This window comes from Sphaeramia orbicularis, chromosome 14, assembly GCF_902148855.1.
Source record: "Sphaeramia orbicularis chromosome 14, fSphaOr1.1, whole genome shotgun sequence".
Lineage (NCBI taxonomy): Eukaryota > Metazoa > Chordata > Actinopteri > Kurtiformes > Apogonidae > Sphaeramia > Sphaeramia orbicularis.
In genome coordinates, this window is record NC_043970.1 from 53,913,183 (window position 1) to 53,929,331 (window position 16,149).

Below are 16,149 nucleotides of genomic sequence, written 5' to 3' on the forward strand. Positions count from 1 at the left end.
GTGACTGACCCACTACAAACTTTTGTTCTGTATGTTCAGAATAAATTCACCATAAGCGAGACCTGCTCCGCCTCCTTCTTCCATCCCATGGGACACAACCAGGAAACCACACAACGCAGACGAAAATAAGCAAAGCATTCAAAGGTTCTTTTTTTGTTTCGTACAAAAGTGAACATACTTGGTTTTAGTGTTTAAAAGCTTTATTTATGTTTAATGAGTATATTTTACATTGTTTTGCAAGAAAAAAAAGTAAACAACTTTAAGGTTAACAAATAATCATTTTTAATAATCGTGATTTCAATTATTGCTAAAATAATCGTGATTGTTTTTGTCTATAATCGAGCAGCCCTACCCTCCACTCTTTCGCCACAGCCTGAACACAGCACGATGCATTCAAAGCATCCGCTGTTGAGACTTTGTGTATCAGTCATAAACAATAGTCAATTAAAGGGTTCCGCCTGTCAATCATCACATTATTCATCCCATCAAAATTATTAAATGTTTATATAATTAAAATAAATCGTGAATAACAATGCTTTCCTTCCATCAACCATATTTAATTTTCTAATGCTTTTAATGCCATTTAAGGCCTTAAGTTTCACACAAAATCTAATTAATGACTTTTAATGCTTTTTAAGGACCCGCAGAAACCCTAATTAACATGTGACCTATTTTGTTGTCTTATTAGCTCCTCCCACATTAGGACAGTGAACGCTGACATCGTAGGCGTTGCCATGGGTAACAAGACAAGACCGGATGTTTTGAAAATAACAGGAAGTGTACGTCTGGTGTCATAACGTATGTATGTACTCCGAGAAGAAATCAAATAATGGAACAACAGTTAATTAAAGGGTTCTGCCTGTCAATCATCACATTATACATCCCATCAAAATTATTAAATGTTTATATAATTAAAAAAATCGCTTTTCTTCCATCAAGTGTATTGAAGTTTCATCAAATTTAATGCTTTTTTATGCCATTTAAGGACTTAATTTTCACAAAATTTTCACAAAATTTCCATTTTATGACTTTTACTGCTTTTTAATGACCTGCATAAACCCTGATTTGGGTCTAGTCTTGGCATTGAGGACTGGTCCTGGGTCCTGAAGCCAGACCAGTTCAGAACCACAGCCATAGAGAACCTGAACCCAGTCAAAAGGAGGATGAATGTGATCCACGTGGATGAGTCCTCTGCGTTCCAGCCTGAATCCACCCGTTTGGCCTCCGTCATCCTCCAGCTGATCAACCCCACTGCCGGAGCCTGAGCTCTAATCCCCCCCCACGCTCAAATTATCTGCCGCTAATGACGAGGCCAAACTGGAAACAAGTCGATACCGTAAGCAACGGAGCGCACAAATTAATTTGCCTTTCCATTCATTTGGAGGGCGAATCAGGAAGCGGGGGGGGGGTGTGTTTGACACAGACTCTAAGCAGACTGATTAACACATCCTTTCAAACCTGCGTGAAAAACACCTCGACAATAAAAGCAAGTTTCACAGCGAGTTCATACACAGAACCATCGCACAACAGAGTAACTCCTCACATTTATAACACCAGCGCTTCAATGAGCAAAAACACACATGCTAATGTTAACTGAGCCCAATTATAAGGAGGAATTTGATTAAAAACCAGCCTTAAAAATACATATTTATGTGTGAATGACTTCGTATCCACTGTGCAACGAGTTAATACAGAGAATGACTTCCTAAAAGTGTCCTCATGCAATCACTTCTACTAATGTACAACAACCCTGTATAATGTGAATTATGTGCAATAAGTTTGTGCAAAATCCTCTGTTCTTGCAATAACAATGCAATATTCAAACACAAATGCACTATTTTATAGACTTTTCATAGATATACATACTGTTAATATTGTTAATATTCATATTTCATGTCTATTTTTATTGAATTCTACTTCAGTTCTATTCTAATTTTACTGTTGTTCAATTGTATATTCTATTTTCTTATTTTACTTTTTGTCATTTATAATCACTCTATTCTTAATTTCTTGCACATTAGTTTATTTTTCATATTATTGCGCTGACTGGAGTATCACTATTAACTTCATTCACAATGATATTAAAGGTATTTTGATCCTGAACAACACGTTACATTTATAACACCATCACTTCCACAAACAAAACACACATGCTAATTAGGGGTGTTAGAAAATATTGGTTCAGCAATATATTGCGATATTTCATTTCACAATACCGAATCGATGTTTATTTATTCAAATGCAGATATGGCGGAGGTTCATTTTTGTTTTTTGTTTTTCTTTATTGTTTATATCTTATTTACTATTATTTAACACTGTTTTATTAAATAAAGGTTATTTGAAACATCCTAAAAGCACTTTTTACTGTCTGAGAGGCAGATGTTCGTTCCTTTGTTGGGATTGAACTCAAATCCTGTTCTGATGTTAGTTGTGAACTAATAGAATCTGAACATTTGAACAGGATCTGAAACTGGAATGTCTGTAAAACAGAATTTCAGTTTGAACACAGGAACATTTTGTGATAGAACATTAGATTCTGTTGCGATCAAATAAAAATGTGTTTAGCATTTGTGCAGATTTCTGGTGTAATTCAATTCTTCCAGGAAATAATCATTTTAAAAAAGAAACAAAAAAAAATTGCATTTTTAACATTATCATGACATATCGTGGTATATCATATCGTGATCCAAATAGTGTGATTTGTATGTTATTGCCAGATTCTTGCCAGTACACAGCTCTAATGCTAATGTTAACTGAGCCCATTTAAAAGGTGGAATTTGATTAAAAACCAGCCTTAAAAATACATATTTGTGTGTGAATGCCTCCGTATCCACTGTGCAGCCAGTCAGAAAAAAAACAAACTCCGGCGAAATGGGCCTGAAATTCCTCTGCTGCTGGTGAGTGATCAGAATTTCTAATGAACTATTGATTGAAAGCACACATTGGTGATTGCAGGAGGGCACATCAAGACTACTTCATCCATCAGGCCTGTCAGAGCTCCCCAGCAGGAGCACGAGGCAACAACACATCATTAAAGACGGCGGGTACTTATTCACACATAACTCACACTATTTGGAAGTGCTAAACCCACAGCCGTCCCCGAAGTCTGCCTGTGATTTAGGAGCACTTCCTACAGCACGCATCAATATCAATTACTGTTGCTAAAAGATGTATTTAGGGAAGGGGAGGAAAATATCTGCCAGACATTCATTTACTTTACAACCTGGATCTCTAAGCAATCTAATTACACTAACAGTCATGAATGGCTGCCTTCGGTCGGACTGGGAGTCTGGCAGGTGACAACACGCCGCTGCCGCCGCCACCGCTACCACCACCGCCACCGCCGCCTGGTCTCAAGACAAAGATGAAAGAACCAAACAAAACCAGGAGGCAGATTAAGGTGTTTAACAGCAAAAGAAACGAATACAGGGTGACCCAAAAAAATGGGAATTTTTGAAGTGCGTATTGTCAGACATGAGCAGTGGCAGCACTGCCAGACAGCGACCTTGAGCAAGTAAACACACCCCCATTTTAGTAACCATCGGCGGCTGTACGAGAATTGTTCGGTAACCGTGTGATCTCCAGATTCGGTAACGTTCCCTGGCCCCCTAGATCGCCAGATTTGTCCGTTTGTGAATTTTTCTTGTGGGGTTATCTCAGAGTAAAGTGTACACGACTGGACCAAGAACTGTGGATGAGTTCAAACAGAGAATTCAGGATGAAATTCACAGTATCCCAGCTGAGATGTTGCAGCGGTCAATGAGGAATCTCAACAGCAGATTTCAAGAATGCATTCGTACAGGAGGACGCCATCTACAGGAAGGAATTTTTAAAAAATGAAAATTCCATCATTGTTTCTTAAATGGCATGTTTTAAGGTTTCAATTACTATGAATAAAATATTTTTCTTCCATCACTCTTGGTTTTATTGGATTGTTAAAAAGTTCCCGTTTTTTGTGTCACCCTGTACAACCATTTAGAACCACTCAGGCTACGTTCAGACTGCAGGCGTATGTGGCCCAAATCTGATTTTTTTGCCCATATGTGACTAGGGGTGTAAGAAAATAGCATATTTGTGTTATTTATGCAAAAATGATCTAAATTTTTCAAATCGGATTTTATATTTTTTGTCCTTTTGTGTTGATATAGTAGGTTAAAGTGAAGAAATAACAGACAGATGAGTACGGCTGTAAGAAAGTATCGGTTCTGCAATATATCACGATATTTCATTTCACAATACTGTATTGATATTAAAAATTACTGCATCAGTATTTTTAGGTATTTATTCAAATGCAGATATGGTGGAGGTTCATTCTGTTTTTTAGTTTATGTTTTATTTATTATTATTTAACACTCTTATTCAATAATGTTTGTTCCTTTGTTGGGATTGAACTCAAATCCTGTTCTGATGTTAGTTGTGAACTAATAGAATCTGAACATTTGAACAGGATCTGAAACTGGAATGTCTGTGAAACAGAATTTCAGTTTGAACACAGGAACATTTTCTGATATAACATTAGATCCTGTTGGGATCAAATCAAAATGTGTTTAGTATTTGTGCAGATTTCTGGTGTAATTCAATTCATCAAGGAAATAATCATTAAAAAAAAAAAATTGCCTTTTTAACAGTTTCATGATATATCAAATCGTGATCCTAGTATTGTGATATGTATCGTATTGCCAGATTCTTGCCAGTACACAGCCCTATATGTGACCTGTATCTGATCTGTTAACGACAGTTTGAACAGCACAAATCCAACCCAGGACACTTTCATATAAATGTGTTTATTTTATTTTATTTTTTTTATTTAACCTTTATGTACCCAGGCAAGCAATTAAGAACAGATTCTTATTTACAAATGCAGCCTGATCAAGTTGATATGTATCTGCTATTTTACAATAGGACTTCAGTCTGAACAGCCAGGTCGCATTTATCCGACCTTTATGCCATTGACATGCGACAAACATCCCAACGCTGCGTCCCAGGAGTGTCACTTCCGTAAACACAATGTGTGGTCACGTATTCCATCAGGACCTGTTCAGCACATGCGGGTCACTTCAGGGTTCCATTCAGGTCAGACTAAAACAAAACTACTACAAAAACTGATAGAAATTGCATTTAACGTGTCATGTTGGATATGTTCTTGTGATCAGACGAGTAGAACGTAGGGAAGATGTTTTTTACCTGCTGACAGTTTCAGCTGTAGCTTCAGCCGTCATCAGAGCCGTCAAACACTTCCTGGTGTGACGGGTCTAAAACACTTCACACCAGGAAGTGTTTGACGGCTCTGATGAAGGCTGAAGCTACAGCTGAAACTGTCAGCAGGTAAAAAAAAACACGTTCCTCAATTCTACTTGTCTGATCACGAGAACATCTCTAACATTTTGAATGTAAGACATGACAAACAAAATTGATCTAATGAATGATCTATATGAACGAACACAAAAAAATCTGATTTCACTAAAAAATCCAAATTGTGCATTAAGACCTGCTGTTTGAACTCAGTCTGAGACGAACCGACATGGCAGCAGTTTAGTTTAACCCTTAAATGTACGAGTGTCTGAAGCCTAAACTCTTCCATAAATGGGTCCAAATGACCCAAGTTAAAATCAGTGTTTTTATGCCACTTTTTTCATTTTGTCATGTTAGAAATAACTGTTTGATTTTATATATATATATATATATATATATATATATATATATATATATATATATATTTATGTTCCATAAAAGAATGATTTCATGTCCAATTTTTTTTCATTTTTCTAACATTATTTTTAACGATTTAAAAATATTTTTAAAATTTGAAAAGCAAAGTGTATATAATACGTAGTATACAACAGCAATAGAACAATGTCCACATCCATTTAGTGAATGAATCATTTGGTTTTACTGTTAAATGAATCAAAGGTTCAGATGGAATTCCATTGTTAATGAATGTGGGTCAATTTTGACCCAACGATGGAAGCTCAGGGTAGTAAAACAAAAACTACAATTACATAAAATCTATAAAAGGTAACTTCAAAAGTAAATGGCATGATGTCAAAAACATGTTTTTTGGGGAATACAGTCTACTCTCATTAAACCGCCCGCCGTTATACCGCCATTTCCGCCTATCGCCATCCGCCAGCCCATTTCCATGCACAAACACCAATTTCCCGACTGTTATACCGCCAGCGTGATTGCCATCGAGTACACATAAATTTTAACAATGCACTGAAACAAATGCGCCAGACGCTGATCGCGACAAGCTACGAGTAGGTCTACGGAACGGCCACCGTTCATTTATCGCAGAACACTCAGTAGGTCAGGATGTCGGGAAGAGGACGTGGGATTAAGCCAAAGCCTCAAGATGATGGGGTGTCATTTCCCGACACGGTATAATAATGCTTAAAATGTTTCCCCACTTTAAATGATCCCTTACAACATAACAGAATCCAGATTTATTTACAAACGCAATTAGAACGGGTTAATGGAGGCAGCATAGACATCATATAGTAAAGACATGCACATTATGGACGCAACCCGTTGTAACGCCATTTTCGCTATACCGCCAATTTGGCCGTGAACGGAAGTTGGCGGTATAACGAGAGTAGACTGTATCTGGAATATGAAATAAGTTTTCATCACAAAGACACTGAAAGTAAACCACCTCACCGGGTCATTTTGACCCACTTCTGCATCTAAGGGTTAATCTTCCACTGTTCTACACACGTCTGCAACTAACAAGGATTTCAATCAACTAATCAATGAGTTTTTGTGTTTTGTATCCAGTGTTTCCCTCAGACATGACATTCAATATCCAAATGTTAAAACTGGGAATGAGAGAATTTACACTTAGTCTGATTAATCGATTATCAAACAGATTCTGATTCATCAGTTGATTGATCATTTTTGCAGCTTTTGTCCAGACAGTAAATATGTAGAATGAAAATGTAAGATGTGGAAAATGTTTATCTTTACACATTATCTTTTCACAAAAAATGTGAAAAACCTGAACAAATATGAACAATCTGACATGTCAGTGTAATTGTACCAGTATTCTGTCTGCTGTTAAATGTTTAGTTTATCTGTAGATCCACTGTGATCTGGAAGTTCTAATGAACATGTGGAAATGATAAACAGATGTAATGACATGTAGTTTATGAAAGGTCAGGTTGTTCATGTTATTCATATTTTTTTAAAGACAATTTTTGGATGTAAACATTTTCATTATATTACTTCACTTTTTTTTTTTTTTACTGGTCCGGCCCACTAGAGATTCAACTGGCCCCTGAACTAACATGGGTTTGACAGCCCTGCTCTAATCCGAGTCGGATGTGGCTGGATTTTTCCCTTTAACAGAGTCCATCAGGCTAATTTCATCCAGACACAGTTCTTCAGGACATCATTACACCGGTGGAGCCTCCAGAGGGTTGGAGTATGAAGGCATTAACCCGTATGAACTAACATCAGCCTGACTAAGAGGCAGCAAAATGGGCTAAAGCGTGATCCACACTCTGCAGCAGATCGCTTAAAGATATAGAACAGTCCAGAAAACCACATTAGATCCCCTCCAACAGCCACATTTAAAGACCCGAAAACCCCTGTAATGTTAAACACACACTGTGAAGCACCGCACAGCTCTGTTTCATCTTCATTTGGTGAAGCATGTTAATGTTCCGACACGCTGCGATTTGTGCTTTGTTGTAATCAGACGCAAACAACAATAGGCGGCAGCGCCGTCCTACAGGCTTCGTAAATAATCGGAGAGAGCTGCAAAATATTTAGGATGGTGACAGCATACCAAATGTGGGCTGGCAGACTCTGTGCAAGCTAACTACTTCCAACTCTGGCGTCTCCGATTATATTTTACAGATCTGTCTGCCAAAAGCCCATTTCCCTTGCAAAGCAGCTCTTTCTTGACACTCAGAGATGAAAGACCGGCTACGACAAGAAGCACATTCAACAACTCAGGCTTTCAGGCTCCGGCTTTTTGCTCGATTCGACATCCACGACGTCGAGTTTAAGTGAGAACAGACACACACTCGTACAATACACACACACACACACATAAATGTGCAGCAGCTGCAGACACTGACCGACACAAAACAACTAAAGGAAGAACTGGAGTTCATGTCGACTCGTCTGTTCTGTTAGAGAACGGATGGTTTTATCGAGAACACAGGTGTCAAACATGCAGCCCAGCAGCCAAACCCCGCCCACCAAAGGGTCCAGTTTGTGAAATGCAAAAATTACACTAAGACGAGGGATGTCCGATAATATCAGACCACCGATATTATCGGCCTGATATTGGCATAAGAATGTAATATCGGTGAATATTGTTATCGTTTTTTTTGCCCATCATTAAAACCGATAAAATAATGCCTTGGTTTCGCTGGCATTTACCAACGCGTAAATGAAGCCTTGTTTGTAGCTGAAAGAAATGTGCACTTTTCAAAATTGCACAGTAGAGTTGCCACACTGTAATAGACTCATGGAAGGAGGGAGAGAAAAGAAATAAATATGGCATTTTTTCCACAACTTCGGTTGAAGTATGTGTTCTTTGCACAGACAGTGTTTACATTTTAAAAGCCTTGTTGCATTTGAGAATGCATCCAATGGGGCATCACAATAAAATTAGGCATGATGTGTTCATTCCATGACAGGAGATATGTGATGTTACCGAAAATTAGTTTAAGATCCCACATATATCGGCAGCGGTATAGGTAGATATCGGAATCGGAAATTAAGCGTTGGACAATATCGGCATATCGGTTTTTGGTAAAAAAGTCAATATTGGACATCCCTAACTAAGACATGAACAATCCTTTTAGTTCAGGTTCCACATTCAGAACAGTTCAATCTCAGGTGGGCAGGATTCAGTCAAATACTCTCATAATAACAGAAATAATGACAGCTCCACATTTTTCTCTGTGTAAATGTAAATGTTTTCATGTATTTACACTACTAACTTGCTACTTTACAGTGTTACATGTATCCCATGTGTCTCCCCCTACCTCCCCCCTCTCCCCCAGTCTCTCTATCTCTATCGCTCTCTCTTTTCTCCTCCTTTACTCCCTCTCTTTAACCCCCACTGGTCCTGTCAGACGTCCATCCTCCTCAGTCTGGCTCTGCTCCAGGTTTCTGATGTTAAAGGGAAGTTCTTCCTTCCACTGTCACCAGTCACAAGTGTTTGCTCCTGGAGGATTCTGTTGGGTTTCTGAAAATTTGATTTGATTTTGATTTGATTTGATAAAGAACTTTGTGACTCTGTCTGTGAAAAGTGCTCTATAAATAAAATGTACTTACTTACTAAAAAAGTATAATTTTGCAAAAAATGTGAATAAAACCTGAACAAATATGAACATTTTGAAACGTCTGAAGTGCAATTGTATCAATATTCTGTCTGTTATTAAATGTTTTGTGTATTTGTAGATCCACTGTGATCTGTAAGTTATAATGAACATGTGGAAATGATAAACTGAGGCAGAATATTGTTAAAATTAACTCATTTTTTCAGTTTGTTCATGTTATTCACACCTTTTAAAAGGATGGTTTGTAAACCTTTTCATGATGTAAATTCACTTTTTTCGCTCAAAAACAGATAAAAGTTTGGAGTTGACAATATTTCTATATTATTCTGTTACTATTTTCCTGGTTTGGCCCACTGCAGATCAAATGTAGCTGAATGCGGAACTGAACTAACAGGAGTTTGACAGCCCTGATCTACAACTCTTCAATGGACTGAGTCCTGACGTGAAACTCAGCCTGTTTTAACACGATGAAGCTAACAGGAAAAACATGTTGTGATTATTGGGGTTGAAACTGATGATTACACACAACATATAAAACCTTTTTGTCTATTACTGGAGGAAAAACATCCAACAGGACTCACTTTTCCACTGACCCTCAAATTGCATGAATATAACTTGCTCATAAAAATTTGACAAATCATATATATGCATTTGTTTTTATGAGTGGTTTTCACATTTTGAGATCCAGGTTGGGTTGGTATGGGGGTGGGGGGGTATACTTTGTGTGTCACAAAGTCTTATATCATAAAATGGGAATTTCCTTCTTTTTTTTTTTTGTATTGTACTTTTGGAGATGCACAATGAAAATAAATAAAAAATTGATAAAAAAAAAAATAAAAAAAATATTTGCCTAATGGAAAAACGACAATTTCGGCAAAACTATTGTTTTTTTATGAAAAGTTTTTGCACTGGCAAGAGGTGGTTTGTTTTGGGTGTAGCAAAATTGGTATATCAAGCAAAACTGCAATGGAAAGACCTTTTTCCGCAACTAGTCACATGAATAAAAAAAAAAACGGATGTTGATGGATATTTAAAAAAAAAACATGGTGCGATATGTGTGGAAACACCAGGAAACTGAATCATTTTTTAATTTAGTAGGAGATAGGGGAGTGATATATTATAATAATAATGAATATTTCTGTAAATCAGCGTGATATTTATGTTTTGTCGCCATGTTTATGGAATGACTTCTCATGTCATCTTGCGATAATAAATACACAAATCATCTTATTTGTGATAATGGAAAAACCGACATTACACACTTCTGTTTTTTCGACATTTACTAAATATCGGTCAAGTTTTGCGCAGATATCCAATGGAAAAGCCACTAATGTCATTTGTCAAGTATGTGAACATGTAAAACTGTGACCAACGTCCCTGAATCTTAGCGTCATGTTCCATCAAACATCAACAACAAGTAGAATTTTCGAGGTTGTCAGCTCATGCCGCCAAGTCCTCTGTATGTTCGGCTCTTTAGGAGGCTCATGTCGTCTCCAGTGGACATGTGGTTTTAAGTGAACAAGAGCCCGACGGCCGATTACAGTGTATCACCAATTAATCAACATCGGCCAATATGTAGCTGATGTATTAGCTTTTTTGCTGCGCGGAGATTGTGTCGCTCGCTGCTCCTGTGTGTGTGTGTGTGTGTGTGTGTGCTGCCCGGAGAGTTAGAGGAACAGTAAAACGAGTTAGTTTCACTTTCACTCCTGCTCGGACAATGACGCTATCACCCCACCCACACACAATCACATTATCACGGAGCAACCCCCCCTGCTTGTGCGCTCTGACAAGGATGGACTGCTAATCCCCCCCGCTCTGACCCCCCCCCCCCCCCCCCCCCCAACACCACCACCACCGGCGAAAATCACAGACCACTACCTCATGCTCTGACGAGGACGGACCACTAAACCCCGCCCCCACTCTGACCCCCCTCCTCCGAAAATCACGGACCCCCCGTCTTATGAAGTATTCACCCCCCACACACACTTCCTGTCTCCCTCACAGTTTCATTCTGCAGACAGGCCTGGGTGTTAATAGTGTAGGGGAGACCGGGGACAGCTGTAACATGGGTCAGTTGTAACTCTTGCAGTTGCTCCAATCAGGAACAAGTTAGGACTGACCTAATTCACTCTGCACATGCTCAGTTTAGTCCTTTGTCCACATGTGCAGTTGTAGTGCAGTGAGGCAGACACATCCACATTTGAGTGAAAACAGAATTGTGTGCTCAGTCACATTTTTTGCTGTAATTATTTTTGTGATTCCATAGTTTGCATTTGAAAGTTGTGTCAATTATATTTGTGAGATAAACAAAGATTTATGCAACTGTTTATCCACCTGTCCACAATTATCTAATATCAGATTATTATTATTAGAAGTACGCATAAAATAAGATATTATAGTTAATTGGTTCTCATGACAGGAAGATACCATCATATTTATTGATCATTGTATTTGGAGTAAATATTTGGGGTGAATATGTAGATTATAGTTTATATTGAAAATGGCTGATTATTGCAAATCTGTGTATGAGGTGACTAAAAAAAAGTGTATATGAATGATTTTTATGAATGTTTTGTGTTATTGTAAAAAATATACAGAGAAAAATGTGTGTTAACAAAGCAAAGGAGGCGGATCTAGTTTGATTATTAGTTTGTAAACAGGGGGTGGAGTCAGTAAGTTATACTTCTTCCCATTCCTTTTCGAGTGCAAAAAAAAAAAAAATTGTATTTGTTTATTTGTTTTGACCATGTTGTATGGGCTGGGCAAGTTAACGCGTTATTACCACGTTAACGCATTCATTAAATAACACCGACAATTTTTTCATCTCACGTTAACGCCGTTTTATTATTGTTCTGCCTTTCAAGCAAGTCTTTGTTGAATTATACATACGGACTCTTATCTTGAAACTCATGCTTTTATTTTGGCGGTCCACACGCTGGTACTGTGTGTACGTGCAGCTAAGAGGAGAAAAGAGCGAACTGTACAAGTAATGCAGAATCAAACTGTGTGGAACTCCTGCAGTTCAGCACCTGTATGGATCAATCATTCTGTTGTTTACTAAATAATTTCACATGCAAACGAGCTGTTAGAAACATGTTTATGACGTTATTTTGGATGTGTTTATTACAGTGTGTTATTAACATGTTTAAGCTAATTCGTTCATGCTAGCAGTTGCAGATGGGTTGCTAATTCTTTATGCAGGCTCATGTTAAGTTTATGTAAATTCATTGGTTGTGTTTAATATGCCAGCCTTTGAACTAACCTGTACTTATTTACCATGTGAATGTTGTATTAGCAGTCATTTTATCTCGATGCTAACTTGAATGGGAAAATCCATAGACACGCTAACGATTAGCATTTACAGCTTAATTTAAGATTTACAACGTCTTATCCAGCAACAAAGGTTCACATCAGAGATATTTGATACTATTCATTCTAATAACAACTGAACATAAAATACTCACAGGTAAACGTTTTTGGGGCCATACAAACAGAGTGAAAGAAACGTGTCTGTTAGTTCCTTCTTATGTCTGAACTGACTATGGGAACACTGCAAGGACAAAACATACGTTAGTGCCACTTATTCTGACCACTTCAGGGCCCCTTTTGCTTGCGTTGAACAACTGAATTATTATTAGTATTAGTACTTATTAGTGGGACTAAGACTCCTGTCAGTCACTCAAAACTGTAAATAAACTGGTGTGGACATAAACATGTGTAACAGTAGTGGTTTTTTACATGGACATTTTCATTTGAAATGTCTTCAGATGGTGTGTGTGGGGGGGACACAGGTGTTTGGAAGCACTGACATGTGCAATTATTTTTATCAGCAGAGTACTGCAGTCTGAAATATCACTGAAAGGAAATACACGCTGTTGATGCCCCCCCCAAAACAGCTATGCGATTAATTGCGATTAATTGCAGAAATCCATGCGATTAATCGCGATGAAAAATTTTAATCGCTGCCCAGCACTAGATTCTTTGTTATCTGATGATTCTATGTGCTCGAAATAAACTGCTACTACTACTACTATTATATCCTGTGTAGATCTGTGTTCTTATTTCATATACTGGCCAATATAATAGATATCGGCTTTTTTTTTAGCCCCCAGTATCGGTATCGACCCCAAACATCCCATATGGGTCGGGCTCTAAAGTGAACCCTGTTTTCTTTGAATATGTTTGAGTTCAGGTTCAGCACATCCACAGCGCCCCCCCTTTGACAGTTAAAACACTGAAGATGCTCCTCTGTTACTGCAGGGAAATCTAATTCCTCATCGCAGTGGTGGAATTACAGACGGTCTGCGAGGGGTTGTAAACTCATTCTGAAGTCGAAATCTGACAAAAATGTCACCTTCTGTGAGAACGTCTGACTGAGACACAACAGAGCCTGATAAAACGGCTCCAAAATGTCATTTTCTAGAGTATTTGAAAGAAGGACAGCGTCTCCAAATGCCATTTCAGAGGAATCCGGCTCTTTGTGAAGTAGAGAGGTTTAGAGACGACTTCAGCAAAGCTGACGATCACATGGTTGTGAAAGGTTTCAAGGTGTCGCTGAGCTGGAGGTGTAAACACAGCCATAAAGCACTGGGAGAGCAAAGCCTTTGTTCCTCACTTTAACCGCGCTCGCATCGATTTTTAATAAGTCGTACGTCACCTCAGCACCGATCGGTTACAGACAGTGAAAGGCTGTAAAAAATAAACAGGTTACATCACAGGACCTGGTCAGAACGGATCAACGATGGTACACGAAAACAAATAATAATCACAACATAACACGACGGGGTTAGAGCTTATGGACAAAAAATATGACCGTATGTCACAGATAGGGATGTAACGATTACATTATGTTTATATCGATAAACCACGGTATAATCACAGACGGTTAGTATTAGTGTTTAAATTCTCACGATAACTGTGTTTGATTACCGCACTTTTAGGAGAAAAAACGCCTATGTAAAGATCTGCTGTTATGTCAAATATCTGAGTATAGTTTGAATTTATTACAATTTTAATTTTCTATACCTAATGTTTGGAATCAATATTCACTTTTACAGTCTTTGAAAAGGTTCGTTAAGCATCTGTGTGTTATTTATGCAATAAATTATATACATTTTTCAAATTGGATTTTATATATTTTTTGGTGTTTTCTGTCCTTTTCTGTTTTTATAGTAGGTTAAAGTGAAAAAAATAATAGGCAGATGATACAGGCAAGGCAAGGCAAGTTTATTTGTATAGCACACTTCAGCAACAAGGCAATTCAAGGTGCTTCACACAGGACATTGAAATACGACAAGGAAAAAGAAAAAGGAAAAAGAAACACATTTAAAACATAAAAGAAACATGTAAAAAGTGATTAAAAACAGCAAGTAAGAAAACAACACATAAAATCAAAAAAAAAAAAAAAAAATACAATAAAGTAAAAATCAAAAAAATTAAAAAATTAAAAATAAAAAAAAAAGATGAAGTTGTGCTGAAAAAAAAAATCCCAAACATGGGTATAGTAAACATTTGTTTCTATAGTATATAAAGGCCAAATCAAAAGGACTGAAAAACGGACAAAATAGGCTCAGACCACTAAGGGTTAATATTTGAATGTTTCTGACACAGAAGGGACATTGTGCCTATTATTTTATTTGTTTTATTTTTTTTTTTTTTCAAAATACAACTTGGTTAAATTATTTCAGTGTGTGTATTAGTACTTTTTGAACATTTTAAGCACAATTTCAATAATACTGTGATAATAATGATAACCGTGATAATTTTGGTCACAATAACTGTGATATGAAATGTTCATATGGTTCCATCCCTAGTTACAGACAGATGATTTTTACCTTTACTGTCATCATTTCACTGCTCTGACTGCACAACACCAACACTATTCTGGTGAAACATACAACATGAACTGAAAACTGTAATAAAACACAAACAGGCCATTTTCATGAAGGAGGAGATCAACCCAGAAGCTCCTGAAGCCTCAAGTGAAAACCATGACAAGGTCTAAAAGGACAGATTTTATCAAAAGACCAAGAACCAGGTTTTAACATTGTACACATATGGACTTCTTTTAGACTTATTTGGCTTTGATTTATGACATGTTCCCATTTTAAGGTCTAGAAGTTACTGTCCTCATCAGATGTTAAGTTCTATGAGATATAGAGTGAAAATTACAGTTAATTTTAATGATTTGAGATTAAAGGTAAATCTGTATTATTCCTGTCTATTGTATTAACATATAACATTTCCCTGAATCTGTCATGTTCAGTTTTGTTCTGTTTTATCAAAGTGTGGAACTGTAAAAATTACTGATAGACCGATAACATATGTTTGGACATGATATTAGACTTAACACATCCAAAAATATATGCAAAATATATGCAGAAATAGCAAAATGTATGCCATTCAAAGAAACTTAACAATAAACTTTACCGTTTAACTATCATTTGTTGTATTTGTCTTTTTTTTTTTTATACCTCTGCCAAGGAGGTTCTGTTTTTGCCGGTGTTGGTTTGTCTGTTTGTCTGTGTGCAAGATAAGTCAAAAAGTGAGGGACAGATTTGGATGAAAATTTCAGGAAATATTGATACTGGCACAAGGAACAAATGATTAAATTTTGTTGGTGATCGGGGGGGGGGGGGTGGTACTTTTCTGCCTTGGTGGAGGTCTGCGCTCTCCGAGTGCTGTTCTAGTTTGTTAATTAATTCTTCATCTGCTTCCTCTACAGCTGCTGCAAAACGTTCAACCTGGAGGAGGATCATTCCAGATATTTTATCTGTTTATGGAAGACTGGTTTAATACCCAACTTCACATTTTGAACTATAATAATAATAATAATTATTATTATTATTATTAT

At 37.2% G+C, this 16,149-nt stretch overlaps 1 protein-coding gene across 9 annotated transcripts in view; it reads right to left on the bottom strand.

The window, feature by feature from the left end:
• The window catches only part of auts2a (activator of transcription and developmental regulator AUTS2 a), a 693,940-nt gene that overhangs the window by 606,227 nt on the left and 71,564 nt on the right, over window positions 1–16,149 (bottom strand). The window lies entirely within an intron of this gene.